A 19452-nucleotide genomic window follows, 5' to 3' on the forward strand; every position below is an offset into this window, starting at 1 on the left:
GAATCCAGAAATAGATCTAGTGTCTTTGAGAAGTTACTGTTTGACAAAGGAGGAATTTTAATCCAGGGGAAAACTGTGACATTTAACAAACAGTATTAGAACAATCAGCTTTCCGTCTGGAAGAAAATTAAAGCAGCCCCATTCTTTCATCATATACATAAATAAATTTCAGAAGGACAAAATACTTAAATGTAAAACATAAAACAATAACATTCCTGCATAATATACAATCTAAGAAGATTTTCTTTACCATGGACAGAAACCCAGTAGCTGTAAGAGATAAACTTATGTGAACTATAAAAATTTAAAAATTTTTATGATAGAAGATACCAAAACCTAATGGATGAACAGCAGATTTTTAAAATATCACAATGCAAACAAAGGATTAACACATAACATAATATATTATAATAATATAATATACTATGAGTTCTTATAACAGCCAAGAAAGAGATAAACTACATTGTAGAAAATGCACTAAGGGTACGGAAAGGCAATTCACAGAAGATCTCATCCAAATGACACAAAATGTATTGGAAAAAGATGTCCAACTATGGTAGCATCAAGGGAAGCGTAAATTAAAGTTACTGTGAAATATCATCTTATTCTCATAAGATTGGCAAAAGTTAAAAAATATCTTATAATCTCTTGCAGGTAGAAGGTAAATGAGTGTACTCTCACACCCTTTTTGTAGAAACATGGCATCTTACAACCCTCTGAAAACCTTTTGGAAAGCAATCTATCAACAACTATTAAAATTAAGACTATTGTACCCCTTCAACACAGCAACCACATAAAGACATACAATTGCAACACTGCTGATAGTGGCTAACATTGCAAACAAACTGAAATTCCCATCATGGAGGGAATACTGGACAACTTATAGTATGCTAAACCATGATATAATGTGTAGTCAATAAAAAGAATGAATGAGAATTTGAATTTGGAGAGATTTCCACACTGCGTTAAGCGAGAAAAGCAAAATGCAGAAAACTGTGTATAATATCATGTAACTATTATTCACGTGCATGTATATGTGCATTTCATATGGTTATTGAAGCAGGAAGAAAATAGCAAGAACATGTTGTTAGCATTGGATATCTGCGGTGGAGGTGGAGTATCAGCGTGATTTAGTGGGAGGGGAAAGAAAAAGGGAGGAGGAGCTCAGCAAAAAATAGAGCGAGATGCTAATGGAATAACATGAATTTATAGAATGCACACGCATGCGTGTGTGCACACGTATGTGAATAATTTAACCATCAAACAACAGAGGACTGTTTGAATAAATTATCAGAAAATAATAGACTCTCTGAATCATTGTAGTAAAGGGGGAAATATATTCATTTCAAGTAAGTGATCTGGCTTTAAATTTTGCCTCTGCTAGTTACTAGCTATGCCACTTTGGACAAGGTAAGTAACCTCCTAGATTCTCAGTTTCTTCATTTATAAAATTTCATTAGAAATACAATCCATCATCTACTTTCCAGGGTTGTTACGAAGGCTTAATTCTATAATGTACATACAATTTTAATACATTTTAAAATTTGCACTGCACAACTGTTATTATTGTTTTAGAAATATGTACATTATAGATTTCATCCTGACACTTTCATAAGCCACTAAAACTATCACTAAACAGAAATTATCCAGTCTTTCTCCCAAAGTAATGATGTCACCAAAATGGAAAATAATAATAATCATAAACATATAAACATATAACTGTTGTACTATAAGCTTCTCCTACAACCACCACCATTGCCGTTACCAGCTACCCTCCCAAATTTTAGGTTAAATATAGGGCAGCCTGAATTTCTCCCTACAGAAATGTTAGTCATGCACAATTTGTATTTGACCTTGTCCATAAGAAAATGAAATATTTAACACATATTATTCTGTGTGATTCTACATTCCTGCACCTCAAGGGTAATCACTGGGAAGAGAGGCAGCACACCTCAGCACAAGTTCTCCCAGTGACCACTGGCACCAATGGCTATGCTCATCAGCCCCAGGAAACTTCCCGGGCAGCCAGCATCAGCAAAGTAGGGCTGGAATAGCAGTGAAGAAGAGAATGTGTACTGCATAGGAGAAGGAAAGCCTTGCTCTGGGGACACTTCAGGGGACTTGCTAAAGTAATGGGGCAGGGGTCCTGAGGCTCTGTGTGAGCAGGTAATGTTGAGTCAGCAAATAAAGGATGGTCATTTTTGAAGTGACCCCATTCGAGCCCTATGCTACCTCATGTACGTTTAACGGGACTTGGAGAAATACAGGATACATTATGCAATATTTCTACATTTTTTTCTTCTAAGAATCAAAATGTGGTTCCATTATTTCTTAGAGACATAAATTTTTAGGACAAAAGAGTTTCTATGTATTTAATGTATTTATCCACTTGGAAGCACAAATATAGGAGACTGACTTACATAGTTCTAGTGGTAATATTTATAGTTAATAAAAGAAACCATTTTCAGCTTTTAAAACTATTTTCCAGGATGACAAAAAATGATTGCTAATATGCTATCTTGCTTTAGACTACATTTTTTCTTGTCAGTGGCAATGAAAGCATACTGTTTTTTATATGGAGCAGGTTTAAAAAGATGTTTTCCATATTCTTAATTGAATTTGGTGATTACATAATCATCTCTCCTCTAAGGGAGACCAGTGGCACTGTATTTTTTTTCCCCACTCTCTGAACTAAACTCCTACAATCAAACAGGGGGAGGCAAGGCAAAAGAGTATATTCATTTATAAGTAAAATAAATTGAACCTTGACTTATTAGGAAATGCAATTTGAGAACAGAAAAATTATTTTCTTCATATAATAGCTTGGCATTTCTCATCGTTGCATAAATCTGTTCCTTTTAAACTCTTAGCTTTTAGGCCTTGGCTGCTCTCATTATAGTTAGGAAAATTGTCTTCAATTACATGACCCCAAACAAGGCCCTGGGCTCTTTACAAATCCATTTCTAATGTGTTGATCTTTATGCTGCACCTTAAGGATTCTTATATCTAAGACTAAATGGAACTGCATAATGGCAGAGAAATGTTATTCCCAGCATCTTAGAATGGTTAATGATTATATCTGTCTCAATGTCACTTTTAAATGATTCTATTTCTATTTGTAGATCCCAGAAGGAAATAACCACATATGCTAACTTTTAAATGACCCCACGCACTAGTTATTACGACATCAACAACACTCTAAAAAGAAAGGATAAATATAGAATAAAAGACAGTATTCACCCGATATTACATGCTGTTCAGTTCCTTAGCTTCTACTTCTTATCAGATGCCACTTTAAACCAGTAAGAGGGACAAAAGAGAATTGAAAGAAACATGCCCTTTGCTCTTTCCTGATTCAATTGTAAGTCAAAATGTCAAGTTTTGGGCACAAAATGTTGCTTCCAAAGGCAGAAAGCAGTAAATTGAGAGACGCATTCTTCTTCTTGGATTTACATAAATTTTTTTTTTACTATACACACTTTCTTTTCCTTACAATGAAAAATAAAATTCCAGATTTTCTTGGAATGTATTTCTATTGAAAAATTAAATGTGGGCATAAATATATGTGTGAAAAGTAATGTTTGCAAAAGTGAAAACTATACGCACCCTCAATGCCCATCACGAGGGTTATATTAATAAATTTTGTTACAAGCATATGGTAAAATACTATGCAGAATTAAAATCATACTGCATTTGTATTGTGATAGGTTGCATTAATGACCTCAATTTTTTGCATCTCCGTGTTCTCATGCCCTTATTAGTACATTCCCACACTGATTCTGGCCTTGGCTTCGTGATATGCTTTGCTCAATGGGAAAGCAGCAAATTGGATGCAAACAGAAGCTTAACAAAACCCTTGTATGTTTCTCCATCAACTCTTGGATCTTTGCCTCCATAATTATAACATGCATGAGCTAGCCTCTTGACAGATGTGAGATATGTTGAGAAAAGTCAAATTTTCCAGGTGAGGACATTACAGACCAGCCAGCTCCTAGCCCATTTGTCAGCAGATGCATGAAAAAAACCAACCAAGATCAGCCTGGATTGGAAGAATTATCTAGCTAAATGATGGACTCATTAGAAATAACAAATGACTGTTGTTTTAAGTCACTAAGTTTTGGGGTTTTTTTTTATTACACAGCATTATTGTGGCAATAGATAATGAAACATTTACTAATGTAATAATCTCAAAGATAATCATCAAGTCATAAAAGCAAGTCACAGGAAAATGATTATAGAATGATTGCATTACATAAAAACTAAATCTGATTTGTATATTGAAAGTAAAGATCTAGTCTAGAAGGATATACATTAACATTTACAGTATTTATCTCTAGAGAGAGTAGTAGATTGAATATAAAGGATAAGGTAGAGAGATATGTAGATGAGAGATAGGTTTTCCTTGGCCCTCTTAGAGTCCCTGACTAGGTCTGAAAATTAAACTGGCAAAGACAGATTAACAGGAGAAAAGCACACGTATTTATTGAACATAAGTTTTACATGATATGGAAGCCTTCATAAGGAAATAAACACCTGAAGAAACAGACCAGAGTATTTTTATGCTAGGATTGATGAAGAGCGGACAGTTGTGGAGGAATATGATAGGTCAGACAGAATAAAGTAAGTGCAGTAAACTGGGAGAAACTTAGCAAGGCCTGTTTGTTCAGAATCTTCTAGGTGTCTCTTTGTCTTCAGAGGTAAGGATGCTCCTTTCCTCTGAGTATAGGGAGGGCACCTCTCACCTGAGGGTTTTATGATCTGTTTCAGGGGAGAAGGAAGGGGGAAAGTCTGCATCTGCTATTTTCTCAAACTCCTTCAGCTTGAAATATTCAATAAGCCAAGGTGTCATATTTTGGGGTAGTGTGTCCTGAACCCCTCAGATATCTTCCTCCACCATATAAAATAAACAAAATCATATTTATTTAAACACCTTTGGAATCCACCAACAAGGCACATGAGCAAACAATAACCCATGTGATAACATTTCAAGAAAACCAGAGATTATTTTTCTGCCCCTAAACATTATTTCATCTCACTTATTCTGGATCATTGAAATTTTGCATTAGAGAATCATTTAATTAGCTTAAAGAATGTTCCTTTTAAAAATCTAAATCCTTAAGGAGAAGGGGGTGAAATCTTAACGTAGGAATAGTGAATTTGTCCTTTGTTAGCTCTGTAATGATGACTGCAGTAAACAACTTACTTTGCAGATTTGTGGGAATCAAATTAAGATACTAAATATGGTAATGCCTTGCACAAAGCCTGGCTAAGAGTAAGAGAGGGATAAACATCCTGTTGGTCATTCTGGCAAGTCTAGTCATGTTATAGCAGATTCCCAAAGCCTTTGTAATGACTCTGAAAAAGGCAGCTCAACAAGCTATATGTATCTAAAATATTACTGCCAGATGGAGCTGTGAGACAAACTTTCAATTAGGTTTTTCCGTCTATCGTTTTCTGTAATAGGCCCTAACAATCAAAAATCAAGCAAAATAAAAATAAATTTCTCCCCAAAATTCACTCCCTAGGTCGGAAAAAAAGTTAAAACCAAAACACAACTCATTAAACGATGTATGAAATGCAATAACACAGTTATGACCAGGGTGCTATGAAATTAGCCAACACAACAAAGCCAGATTTCTAGACCAGTGCTATCTAATATGGTAGCCACCAGACACATGTGGCTAGTGTGACTAAAGGATTGAATTTTTTATTCTATTCAATTTTTATTAATTTAAATTTAAATAGTCACATGAGGCTAGTAGCTACCACATTGAAGACTGAATATTTAAACATGTCCATCACTACAGAAATTTCTATTGGACAGTGCTGCTCCAGACTACTGGTTAGCAAACCTTACCTGTATAAAGGCCAGACAGTAACTATTTTAGATTCTGTGAGTCATACAGTCTCTTTCACAGCTTTTCAACTCTGCCACTATAGTTCAAAAGCAGCCATATGCATGCATAGCAATGCATAAAAAATAAAAAAGTGTAGCTATGTTCCAATAAAACTTTATTTATGAACACTGAAATTTGATTTTCATATAATTTTTACATGTCACAATATTCTTCTTCTTTTGATTTTTTTTCAACCATTTAAAAATGTAAAAATCATTCCCAGCATCAGGCCATACAGAAAACAGACAGCAGGGCTGATTTGTCCCACAGGTTGTCCAATCCCTGCTCTAGACAGTCAAGGAATGCATCCCAGAGGGGTTTTATTTAGTTGAAACTTGAAGAACTAGAATTCACCAGGATAATAACGTTCTGGAGAAAAAGGAGGAAGAAAGGAAGGAAGGAAAGGAGAAGGAAAAGAAAAGGGAAGAGAAGGAGGAAGAAGAAACATATAAAGTTACAAGGATGAAGGAGTATAACACATTCAGAGAACTACAAATAAAACTGAGTGTATAAGACGTGACTTGAGAGTGGCTGGAGATAAGTGTGGGAAGCCGGGACAAGAACTATCATTGCAGTATCCTCTCTTGTTAATTTTTGAGTTCAGCTAAACTGTCAACCCCACGGGACTATAATGGACTACAGTTGGCACAAAATTAATCTAGAAGGACATGGACATGCCAACAAGCAGCACGTGTCGAGCATATTCCTTCAGAAGTCCTCACAGCAGTACAGAGTTTAGTCTTTTTTGGTCCCACCCCAACCAACAGTCAGGTGCTAAGGAATGAGATCTTATTGGTGGATTGGGAGCCATATCAGTTTCATAGCCCCATGACCCACATAGAAACCAATATGTCTTGTTACAGTCCTATAGACATAGCTTTCAGGGGTCCAAAGAGACATGTCCAATTACAAGCATCACCACACTCAAGGAGCCCAGAGCTGTGGTTTTCCACTCACAATTCTAGACTAGATGCAGGATAGCATGATTAAGAATTTAGTGACTTCAGTCACTGAAATACAAAATATGCGTAAAGGAATACTGCCAAAAGTTATATTAACTTTACAAGAGAAAATAAATAGCAATTCAGCACCATTTCCAAGAGAAAAACACAAAGCAGTCTTGATTTGTATATATTATGTGATATCTTGACCCAGAAAGAATGCTTAGCTCTCAGCTTAGAGCTATCTAAATATGGAGAATGGTGCTACAAATTATCTTCACCTAAATCAGAGAATTTTATGTTAGAACTAAGGAAAGAAGATATTTTTATGTTCAACTGCTCACATACAGGACAGATCTCCATAAACCCAACTTATTTCATGTAGTAATTTAGAGGCCCTTCTCATTAATAGGAAAACCAGTGATGGATCTGATGCCGAGGGAAAGATCATTCCTGGTGCTTAATTCATGTGCCTGTGCACACCCCAAATGGTGATGGTTTTCCTTTCGAATAACACATATGCTTTTCCCTTGAAAAGTGCCCTTTTTTATAAGGGATAAGCATGGTCATTGCCTTAAAAAGGCGCTAGAAAAGTACAAATATAAAAAACAGACAGTATTCTTCTTCTAGACCATAGTTACTTAGATTAGTACTTTCCAACCATTTTCCCATCATGGAATACATATAACATGGTCATGTTTGCAAGGAATACTGGAGTAAACGGAAAAGGCCATTCCTTTTATAGTCTGGCAACCCTACAATCCACTTCTTGGGAACTCTGCGTTAGATTACACATGTAATTTTCACTTTCTAGTGTCTCCCTAGCTTCCATTTCATTCAAGACCCAAAGCCAACCACATACTCTGTTTGAGGAAGGATTGTTTAAGACTGAGGTGCATGGGCTCTGATAAATATCCCTGGACAATTACTAAATCCATCCCTTTTCTGTTATTTCTCCATTTGTAATACACTTCTATGCCCTGAACATCAGGTCAGGAGAGTGGAGTTCATTCAAAACAAGAAAGGTTTTCTTTTAATTAATCCTTCACATGGATTCATTAATCCTTCATGGATTCTAGAAGGATGCACAACTCATCTGTTGTATCCACATAGAGTCCACCTGGAAGAGGTTCTCTACACTATTCAACTTGCCCCACCAGAACCTTAACAATCCAAGGAAGAATTCCATCTGGTTTCCCAGGGTCACCCAGAAAAATGGCGCCTTCACCATGCACTTAATATTAGAATGGAAGGGAGGTACAGCCCATAACTTCTCCCAAAGTTCCACTGACAGCTAACGTATAGTATTTGGGTCTTCACAGATGTGTGGAGCAACCTTTCACTACAGGTCCATGCCACACTGAAATCCATAAATCGCCCTATTCAGTTCAATCTATCTGCTTCTTACAAATCTGATAGGCCTACATTTTAATATTTCCAAATTTTCTCTTTCCTCCATTCTCTGTTAAAAGGGGGACATTTCTATGTCCTACAAGGAGTTGTTCACTCAGCTGCTTTTCCTCCCTTGTCAGCAAAGATAATCTGTCTCTATCAAACTTGCTTTTTTATTTTTTTAATTTTTTTTTGGTTATGATTGCAACACCCTAAAGAATGTGGAGAATGAGAATGAAAGAAATAGGAAGAAGACTGTAGGAACTCAGAAGAGAGGTTAATTTCAATATATAATAATATTAATTTTTTTAATCTGGGAGAGAATGGAGATTGAGACAAAGATTTACATTGGGGTTCCTGGCACATGTCACTCCTAGGGAGTTGTTGGTAGGGGGTGCATAGTAACACAATCACAGCCCCTGCTCACAAACCTCAAGGTTTTCCGAGGGTTCAATTTCTTCCCCTTTGATATTTCCATGTGTACCTTACAATGGGGACGTGTGCCCATGTCAACAACTCTCACTGCTAAGCAGCAACATTCATGAGCTGTTTCTCTTTGCTACCACTGATGCAAACAGAGGACTGCAAGGGGGAGTCTATAGACCACCAGGGAATGAATAGGCCCTGTAAGAACTCTTCTGCCAAAACTGGAAATTAGAAGGCTAATGATAAATGTAAAACTCATAAAATCACCTTTCTCTAATAGAAGCAAGTTGAGCTATTACTATTAATTGTGTTTCTAGCTTCTGCAAACTTAATGCTTTAGCATCTGCCCCACATGCATATGCTGGACATGCCTTGTTCTGGACAATCTGATAATATGCCTGAGTCTCCTTTCCTTGGCCTCCTGCCTCCCTCAGCATCCCGTCTCCTCGAAAGGAGTCCTCCTCCCAAGGGGTGCACTTTCCAAATACAAACCGAACAACTGAGAGTCCACACCCCAACCACCTTCTTCATTGGGCTTTCACACCCCAGGCTACTATACACCTGCCTTAATCACCCCAGGGCCAGGTACGGAACAACTAGGGACAGCACCTATGCCCCAGAGCCTGCTGAAAAATTATTCTCACTAGCCAATCCTAAGCCTACTTACTTGCCTCACCCATTCCTCCCTACAGAAACAACAATAAAGGCTCATGCCCACAGTTCCCCCCTCCCTCTGCCTCATGACCAACCCCAGTGCTTCCCTGTGTGGCCCCCATGTCTTGAGAACTGTGAGTAATAAACTATACTTTTAATAATTGTTTCCTGACCTGTTAATCTTACTATACCTCCAATTTTCTATTAATACAGTATATTTTAGAACAGTGCTCACTCTCACTATAATACAGCCTTGAGGAGAGAGTAATCACAGTGACTGGAAAGAAAATGGAAGGCTGGTAGGGAGCACCCTTCTTCCAGGTGGCCTCATGCGGTAAGGCATTATCTCTTCCTTCAGAAGGACAGAAGAGTGCATCCAGAGTCAAAACACTCAAGTCGCACAAGCCCAGACTGGCTCCATTGTTTCTCTAACTTCTCTGACCGTCAGTCTCCTTGACTGTAAGACGTGAATAGGACAAATGGTTCCAAACTCATGGCATGTGTGAGAATTAAAGAAATAACTTCTGCAAAGTTTCTGTTACACTACTAAGCACCCAGTAGGTACTCAATAAATGGTAAATATTATTACTGGTATTATTAATACCATCATAATGATTCTTTTTAAATTTTTGTTTAATGTCTCTCTGCTGAAATGGTAGTTAGATAGTGAAATGGTAGTTGAATGAAATGCTAGTTAAGCTGCAACCAGGCCCCAAATTTCTGAATTACTTCAAAAATTATAAAAATCATGAGTCTTTCATCAATGAAAAAACACAAGATTTGTCACTTCACCTCACAAATACTCTGATTCGTTTTCACAATAACCAGCCAGCTTGTCATGTTACAGCCAACGTAACACGTAAATTGTTCACCCTGAAAGGGAGAGAAATCGTAATGATCGTGACAAGGCTAAGAACCATCAAGCATTCAGTAATAAAAAGGCATGAACATAACTATGAAATCTTTTAATAAAACATTTAAACATCAATAAGTCTCAATCAAAAATATCACAGAATACAGAATCTAGGTATGTATAGTATTGGTGTGATGGCTGATCGTTTCCGTGCTGTGCTGGTTAATCTTATGTGTCAACTTGACTGGACTATGGGGCACTCATATATTTGGTAAAATATCATGCTAGGTGTTTCAGGATGATATTAACATTTAAATCGATAAACTAAGTAAAGCAGATTGCCTTCCCTAATGTGGGTGGGCCTCATCCAATCAATTGCAGGCCTGAACAGAACAAGAATAGAATAATAGGCCTGCCTCTACCCCGGGTAAGAGAGAGTGCCTCCTGCCTGACTGCTTTCAAAATGGGACATCAGATTTTTCCTGCCTTTGGACTCAAACCGAAACATCAGATCTCCTGGGTCTCCAGCTTGCGGATTCGCCCTGCAGGTCTGGGGACTTGTCAGCCTCCATAATTGTGTGAGTCAATTCCAGTCAATAAATCTTATTTGTTCTGTTTCACTGGAAAACCCTGACTAATGCAGATGCCCAAGAGCATGTAATAATAATGAGAAGAAATAATCACAGAATGTTTACCATATGCCAAGCACTGTTCTAAGCCCTTTATAGAAATTTCCTCACTCCTTATAAACAATCCTATGAGGCAGGTAACTATCAATATTTACAGTAGAGAAAACAGAGGAATGAAGATATAGAATAACTTTTATCAGCTATACAACCAGAATTTGAACCTATGCATTGTGGCTCCAGAATTCGTGCTTCTAACCATGATGGTGTCCTCCCTCTTCCGTTGGGAAACAATATACTTGGACCATCAAAAGACAGACCATCAGGGTCTGGCCCAGTGGTGTAGCAGTTGGGTTCTCACGCTCCACTTTGGCGGCCCAGGGTTCGCAGATTCGGATCCTGGGTGCGGACCTACACACCACTCATCAAGCCATGCTGTAGTGGCATTCCACATACAAAATAGAGGAAGATTGACACAGATGTTAGCTCAGCAACAATCTTCCTCAAGCAAAAAGAGGAAGATTGGCAACAGATGTTAGCTCAGACCCGATCTTCCTCACCAGAAAAAAACAAAAAAAAAAAGACAGACCATCATGGGAAAACAGTTCCACTATGAACAATTCTGTGTGACTTCAGCCCCATATTCTTGTCTTTTAAAAAATAACTGATAGGAATTTTGTGAGAATTACATATTCAATTCATAATGGGAACGCCTACCATATTTTCCTAACATAGGGCTAGTACTTAATGATTCTTACCTCCTTTTCTCATGAAAAAGAAGTAATGAAATCTTCTTGTGAACGAAATCTCCTTGATTCTATTTTCATAAACATAGACTACATTAACCTACGAGTATTTCTGCTCACCAGAAAGCAACACACTGCTATGTTCTTTCATCCTTTGCTCTTTTGATGATATAGCTCCCATATACTTTGAAAATTAGCAGTAAACATAAAAGCAACTCAATTTTAATACTTACATTTCTATCAAGTTACACCATGCTTATGTTATAAAAGAAATTTTCATAATTTCATTATCATGAAAAAATGAGAAAGAACTTGCATTCTTTTTGTGTGTGTGTGAGGAGATCAGCCCTGTGCTAACATGTGCCAATTCTACTCTTTTTTTTTTTTCTTTGCTGAGGAAGACTGGCCCTGGGCTAACATCCGTGCCTATCTTCCTCCACTTTATATGGGTCGCCGCCACAGCATGGCTTGCCAAGCAGTGCGTCAGTGCACGCCTGGGATCCGAACCGGTGAACCCCAGACCGCCGCAGCGGAGTGCGCGCACTTAACCACTTGCGCCACCAGGCTGGCCCCAAGAACTTGCATTCTTATATTAAAATAACATACGTTCTCTAAGGGCTCTAACTCCAGCTTCACAAACGTGACAGATTATTTTTTTATTCTATTTAGACTTTATGTGGAGAACTTACTTGCCAAACTATATACAAATTGCATTGTTCATTATTCCTTACAAGTCAGAAACTACACAAGCTCATAATTTTTATAGCATTTGAATTGATACCAGTAGCAGTAATGTTTTGCATACTTTGCATTTCTTTACAGAAAAGTGACTGCGTTAATATCACTAGTACATTTTCATCCCGAGAGCAGTCCAGGATAGCCATAGGCTCACTTGTCTACAGTTAAGGAAATGCCAGTGTTTTCCTTCACCTTTTTATTCTTGCTTGGCTTAAACTTGAATCTGGATATATAAGCAAATGTAATTCTTTCTTTTTTAACAGCTTTATTGAGATATAATTGATATACAATAAAGTGGACATATTTAACTATATAATTTGATACATTTTGACATATGTATATACCTCTGAATAATCACCACAACCCTAATTACCACAATAAAAAAAATTAATACGTCCATCACTTCCAAAAGTTTCCTTCTGCCCCTTTGTAAATCTCTCCCCCTTTTCGGCAGTCCTCCCATTCCCAAATGTGGTGGATAGACTCTAAGGTGGCCTCCTATTGTTCACATCCTTGTATAATGCCCTCCCCTCGAGTGTGGGCTGGACCTGTGACTTGTTTCTGACCAATAGAATATGACAAAGGTGATAGGATGTATGTGATTCCGTGTGCATGATAATGTAGGTGGATTATGATGTCCATGTAATATCTCCCTTGCTAGCTTTGAGGAAGCAAGCTGCCAATATGTATATCGCCATATGGGAAGGGCTAGGAGGCAAAGAACCGAGGGCAGTCTCCAACCCAAAACCAGAGAGAAACTGATGCATTCAGTCCAGCTGCCTGCAAGGAACTGAATGCTACCAACAATTACATGACCTCGGAAATGGATCCTTCCCCATTCTAGCCTCAAAGAGAACTCAGTCCTGGCTGACACCTTGATTGCAGCCTTGTAGAGGACCCAGAAAAGCTGTGCCCAGATTTTTTTTTTTTTTTGGTAAGGAAGATTGCCCTGAGCTAACATCTGTTGCCAGGCTTCCTCTATTTTGTATGTGGGACGCCACCACAGCATGGCTGACGAGTAGAGTAGGTCTGCTCCTGGGATCCAAACCCAAGAACCTGGGCCGCCAAAGCAGAGTGCAGGGAACTTGAACCACTGGGTCACAAGGCCGGCCCCATGTGCCCAAACTCTTAACCCACAGAAAGTCTAGGATAATAAATGTATGCTGTTTTAAGCTGCTAAATTTTTGGTACTACTGTTACACAGCAATAGATAAATAACATACCAGGCAACCACTGATCTGCTTTCTGTCATTGCAGATTAGTTTGCATTTTCTAGAATTTTATGTAAAGGAAATATTGAGTATGAACTCTTTTTTTGTCTAGCTCCTTTCACTCAACATAATTATTAGAGATTTATCCTTGTTGTTGGATATATCCATCGTTCACTCCTTTTTACTGCTGAGTAGTATTCTATCATATGAATACACAACAATTTGTTTATCTATTCATTTGATGATAGGCATCCGGGTTGTTTCCTCTTTGGGGTTATTACAAATAAAGGTGCCACGAATGTTAGTGTACAAGTCTTTTGATGTATATACACTTCAATTTCTCTTGGGTAAATAGCTAGGAATGGAATGGCTAGGATTATATGGTAGCTTGCACTATTTTATATTCGCACCAGCAGTGTATGAGAATCCCCCCACCCACATCCTCACCGGCACTTGATATGCTCAATCTTTTTAAAAGGCGTATAATAGTATCCATTGTAGTTTTAATTTGCATTTCCCTGAAGACTAAGGATGTTGAATACCTTTTCAAGTGCTTATTTTCCATCTGTATGTCTTTTGTTTAAATCATTAGCCCATTTTTTAAACTGGGTTCTTTGCTTTCTTATCATTGAGTTTTGATACTTCTTTATATATTCTAGTTAGAGGTTCTTTATTAGAAATGTTATTTGCAAACATTTTCTCCCAGTAAGACTTTTCATTCTCTTAACAGCATCTTGCAAAAAGCAAACATTTTTAACTTGATGTTCAGGGGGCCGGCTCCGTGGCGTAGCAGTTAAGCATGCACGCTCTGCTGCTGGCATCCCGGGTTCGGATGCTGGGCATGCACCGCTTGTCAGGCCATGCTGTGGCGGCATCCCATGTAAAGTGAAGGAAGATAGGCACAGATGTTAGCCCAGGGCTAGTCTTCCTCAGCAAAAAGAGGAGGATTGGCATGGATATTAGCTCAGGGCTGATATTCCTCACAAAAAAAATAAAAATAAAAAAAAATAACTTTGATGTTCAATTCATCAATTTGTTATTTTACGGATCATGCATTTGGCATTGTATTTAAGAAATCTTTGTCTAACCTAATCACTAAGATTTTATTCTTTTGCTTTATTCTATAAGTTTTACAGTTTGGGGATTTACATTTAGTTCAATGATAAATTTTGAGTTAATATTTGTATATGGTATGTGGTATTGATTGCATATGAATATCCAATTTTTCAGCACCATTTGTCAAAAAGACTATCCTCTCTCCATGGAACTACTTTTGCACCTTTGTAGAAAATCAGTTGTCCATATATGTGTGATTCTACTGCTTGCCTCTCTATTATGTTATATTAATCTGTTTAACTTGGACTAATTCTTTTCACTACAAGCAGATGCTTATTCTTAACAATATAACCTCCACCTACCTCTTCAAACCTATCTCTCATTATTACCCATGCCAAACTCTCTGGTCCCATCAAACCAGACTACTCATCTCCAAATAAATCACAATTCCAAGGGTTTTAACTAACCAGTGTTATCTTTCTACTTATATAAACCATGCCACTAATCAAGTTCCAACTCTGCCTTGAGACCTAACCACATCAATCTTCAGCAACGATGATTTACTCTGAATCCATGAGGCCTATTGCCTGTGTTTTGCATCTGTACTTCATATACGCAATTGAGCATAGTGATGACCTTATCCACTCTTCCATGAAAGCAGTGACCGAGTCTGCTTCTGGTCCCTATTGTATCATAAGGACCCAAGGTAATGCCTGGCAAATAATAAGTGATCAACAAATATTTGCCTTCCAAAATATAACTTTCTTTTGTATTTCTAACACTTAATGCTAGGTGGAGATCAGGTGATGTATATGATGATGATTAGTAATCTAAAAGAAAAATTAGAGAAGAAAGAGAGAGATATAGCAAAAGAAAAGAATAGGATTGGTGAGGAAATGCAATGACTGCCTTTTTCTCCAACAACTTAATGTATATTTTTTCCTTTTATTTAATGACCATTGATATCATTTGATATTTAATTAAGCCCTGTTTTATAACAGAAAATACTAGGTGATTTGTCCATATTGTTGAACAAAATATTTAAACTCCCTTCTATTTATATTTAGATCTTCATACCTAAGAGCCACAGGACCTAAACTGTTAAAAATCCTTAAAAAGCTAACTTATCTCAAAACTGTAATTTGTGCTTTCTATCAGGTCAGATCGATACACATCTATCGAGTTCTCACTATATGACAGTCATGTTTAGGTGCTGGTGATAGAAGATGAATAGGAATGGTGATTGTCCTTAAGGAAATTTAGTTGCGCTGTGGACTTAGAAACATAAGTAGACAATTCTAATACAATGTATTAAAGTACAATGAAATAGAACACCTTCAAGGACTTAAAGCCTACGTACTAGGCAAGTAGCTATGTACATAGCTTTGTCTTCCAGGTTTTACCAGAAATATTTTCACATGATTTGGTATTAGAAATCTGTCATCCTGCAGAATAAGCCCAAATTCAAAATGTCTAAACTATAAGATAAAGGAATTTGAGAACAAAGTCAGGGGGGGAAAAAACCAATATAATTCTTCTACTGTCACCATCCTCATGGAGTCCTGTCTCTACTCAATGTAAAAGGTCCCTACATTCTGTTGAATGGCTAATGATATTGAAATGAGGCATGGAAAAAGCCTTCAGATTGTCCTAATTGGATTTCTCCGAAGTTCAATATAATAAGTTTAAAAAAACAATACATGGAAATTTTGCTTCCTGTAGTGTCAATCAAAACTTCCCTGCAGAGAAAAATGAGAAGGCTGCATAAAAGTTTTTTAAATATCTGGGATTGGCAACAAATGGCTAATGAGGAAGTGAAAAATTGCATGGCTGAGACCTGGATAAAGAAAAACATCCAAAGAGGTAAGTCAAGCATTTAAGGCTATTTTATCCCCTGGGGATATTTCCTAATTCCAGAAGAGGCAGATAAGAGCTAGAGTAGCTGAGCAGGGCTTTACGAAGATTCATGGAGCTAGGGGACCAAAAATTGGAGTTCAAGACCAACTGAGAAGGGAGACCAACCCGAGTGCTTTTCCATGGTCTTTCCACCTGACTTGAGCCTGTCACATCATGTTAATTGAATTCCAAGAGGAAGTATCTCAAAGATAAATATGCCAAGAGTCCCAGGTGGAAGCTATGAGGTTTCTTATGACTTTGCCTCCGTAGTAATGTGGCGTTATTTTTGCCATATTCTGCTGGTAAAAACTGAGTCACTGTGTCAGCCAAGACTCGGGGGTAGGGGAATACACAATGCTGTGAATACAGGGGGACATGATTCACTGAGAAGGGCATCTTAGGAGACTACTTACTATAGGAGAAACTCAGGTCATAGGAAATTACTCAATTGATTGACAATCCCAGCTGAGCTCCCAACCAACAACCAGCATCAACTGCCAACCATATGAATGAGCCACCAAAAACACCCAGCCCAGTTTAGCCTTCAGATGATTCTAGCCCTAGTCATCACCTGACTAGAATCATATAAGAGAACCCAAATGAGAATTCTCCAGGTAAGCCCAGTCACCACAAAAACATGAGAAATAATAATAAATTGTTGGTTTAGGGCATTAAGTTTTGTGATGGTTTGTTATGCAATTAGATAGCAGAAACACCTTTCATTGTCCAGGCAATGAGAATAAGATAACAGTGTATGCTATAATATCCAGAGTAACAACTAAAAGAATAAAGAAATGACTAAGTAAAAGGCCAATAGGGAGGGAAAAGAGGGATAATAAAAATAACCAATCTAGACAAACTTGAGTTTATAGGCTATTTCACAGCAGGCCAATGCTCCTGCAGCAATAAATAGGAAAAAATAAATTATTCAAATCATATTTTTAATGATATTAGGAATCTGTGGAAGCAAAGAGTTAGATGAAATAAAATTCTAAGGAGAATTCTGAGGAGAAGTACCCAGGAGGAGAAACTTTCTCAGGGGAGCTAATAACATCTAATTATTTTCCCCATGGAACGTGAGGTAATTTCAGTTGTAAACTAAAGACCTGGTTTGTCTAAGCTTCAGGTTTGCCTAAGCACAAAGCCTCTAATGGTGAAAATGTAAACTGGAAAAGCTTTGAGTAATCACGGAAGAAATAGTGTGGAAAACTGAAAACCTGAGGGTGCTAAAACAATAGCTGCTGTATTCACAGGGCACTTTCTTCATTCTGACGCTGTAAAGGTGTAAGGGGACATAGATCAAAATCTCCTAGAGGCAGACTGAAATTTTCTTAGTTTCTCAGTGCTTAGGAAACAAAAACTTGCTTCAAGCACATTGTTAAGTTTCTCTTTAAATATTTGCCAATTTTTTAAATATGCAGGGTATGAGCCTGGAGATTTGGCTCTAAGCGTAGAACGGGAACCACTACAATCTTTCACACCTGAGAAAAATAAGACCATCCAGGCTCTAAACGAGAAGTCTGGGAGAGCCATATCCTAGAAACAAAGATAAGCCAGAGGTTGATTGTGTTACTAAAACTCAATCTCAGCTTCAACCCAGTTCAATTTTGAATTGATTGACATAAGACTCTCATTCTATCTGCTCAATAGAGGAAAGAGAGAATCCTCTCTGGTGGAAGTTTACAACACCAGGAATATCTATGGTTCTTTATATGTCCAACATATATAAATATTCAACATGTAATAAAAAATCTCTAGAACTGCAAAGAAGTAATAAAATGTTACCAATTAAAAAAAGAAATAGCAGACAATAGAAAAGAGCATACAGATAATCAAAATATAAAGTTAGCAAAGACTTTAAAATAACTGTAATATATTAAAGAAATAAAGAATAGAGGGATAAAATAGATAAAAGAATGGAGAAATTTGATGGAAAATTGGAATCTATAAAAAAGAATCAAATGGACATTCTAGAACTGAAAATTGAAAAAATAGATAAAATAAAGAACTCAACTGATTAGTATAATAACAGATTGAACACAGCAGAACACAAGAATAGTAAATTGTAAAGAAAGTCAAAAAAAAAAACTAGATGAAGCAAAAGAAAGAAATGAAAAAAAAAAAAAACAGAACAGAGTATAACAGGCAAATGGGAAATGCTCAAAAATCTATCACATGTATAATTGGTATCCCAAAATGAGAGGAAAGAACAGGGCAAAAAAAATATTTGAACAGACAATACATGAACTAATTCCAAAACTAATGTGAGATATCAAGTCACAGATCCAAGAAGCCCTGTGAATCTTAAGCAGGATAAACCAAAGGTAAAGAATAAAGTTTAAAAGTCAACAAAGTGGAAAAATATACCTTCAAAGGAACAATAATAATTATAGAATACTTTGCAATAGGAATAATGAAAATAAGAAGGAAATGGAAAGGCATCTCCAGAGGACTAAGATAAAATAACTGACAACCTAGAATTCTACATCTAGTGAAAATAATTTTTAAAAATAAAGGTTAACATAAATAAATGTGCAAATGACGACCGAGGGCTGGCCCGGTGGCTTAGCGGTTAAGTGCCCGCTCCGCTACTGGCGGCCCGGGGTTCAGATCCCGGGCGCGCACCAACGCACCGCTTCTCTGGCCATGCTGAGGCTGCGTCCCACATACAGCAACTAGAAGGATGTGCAACTATGATGTACAACTATCTACTGGGGCTTTGGGGAAGAAAAAAAGGAGGAGGATTGACAACAGATTTTAGCTCAGAGCCAGTCTTCCTCGGCAAAAAGAGGAGGATTAGCACAGATGTTAGCTCAGCGCTGATCTCCCTCACCAAAAAAAAAAAAAAAGACTACCGAGCTTATTTATTTCCTACAGCCACAAAAAAAGAAAAATTAATGAGGGTTCTTCTGGCAGAAGAAAAATTATTCTAGAAGGAACAAAAGGAAATGGAGATCATCAGTAAGAATAAGTACAAATGAATACTGAGTGTATGTGAATATATAAATAAATTTGA

The 19452-nt window shown here is 37.3% G+C and overlaps 1 protein-coding gene across 4 annotated transcripts in view; it reads right to left on the minus strand.

The window, feature by feature from the left end:
- The window catches only part of MALRD1 (MAM and LDL receptor class A domain containing 1), an 846741-nt gene that overhangs the window by 803922 nt on the left and 23367 nt on the right, over window positions 1–19452 (minus strand). The gene's annotated exons all lie outside the window — the stretch shown is intronic.

Source organism: Ceratotherium simum, chromosome 32, assembly GCF_057802395.1.
Source record: "Ceratotherium simum simum isolate JZ-2026a chromosome 32, ASM5780239v1, whole genome shotgun sequence".
Lineage (NCBI taxonomy): Eukaryota > Metazoa > Chordata > Mammalia > Perissodactyla > Rhinocerotidae > Ceratotherium > Ceratotherium simum.